Source organism: Ostrinia furnacalis, unplaced genomic scaffold, assembly GCF_004193835.3.
Source record: "Ostrinia furnacalis isolate ACB-3 unplaced genomic scaffold, ASM419383v2 OfSCF0067, whole genome shotgun sequence".
Classification (NCBI taxonomy): Eukaryota; Metazoa; Arthropoda; class Insecta; order Lepidoptera; family Crambidae; genus Ostrinia; species Ostrinia furnacalis.
Genome location: NW_021130306.1, coordinates 4498 through 5214, shown reverse-complemented (window position 1 = coordinate 5214; position 717 = coordinate 4498).

Genomic DNA, 717 nt, shown 5'->3' with positions numbered 1-717 from the left:
CAGGTGTGATGAAGGGCAAGAGCTTCCTAGTTGAGAATAAAAACATGTTCTGTCCAGTTACTGCTCTAAATCTGTTCTACGTAATGTAAACTTAGAGGATTCCCAATATTAATTCACTCTAAGAAAGTCAAAAACATGTAACGGAATCTCCGACTTACCACTTTAGTGGACCGATTACAGGAAATAGTGGCCTATTAAGTACATGTTTTTTTGTATTATTATGAATTTTCAGGAAACGGCGCAGTTTTTAAAATGGTTTTGGACCTATGGAAGTTCATTTTTTTACTTAAACTTTTAAGTTGAAAATTTGAAAGTGTTCTGATAAAAGCATAATTTTAATGTTTCTAGCAAAACTTTTGTATCGTGAATCAAAGATAGGAAGGTGATTATTTTTTTCAAACATCTGCAATTCATAACAAATCTGTCGAAAAAAAGAAATCTGAAAAAAGTCAACCCAAAAAAAAGATAAAAATGTTTAAAGCCTACTAGGTCATAAAATTTTAAAATATCACAAAAATATCTCTATCTCCTAAACTAAGCACAATCGTATAATATACATGGGGGTGATTTAGATACACCTTGATGTAAGGATTTAAAAATTTTCTTTTAGACCTCACTGTTTTGGCCACCCTGTATTTATGTAAAACGTTAAAGATTTCCTGGCCTGGACTTGGTATTACATGGATCTCACAACTATTTACCGTAGAACAACTGAGT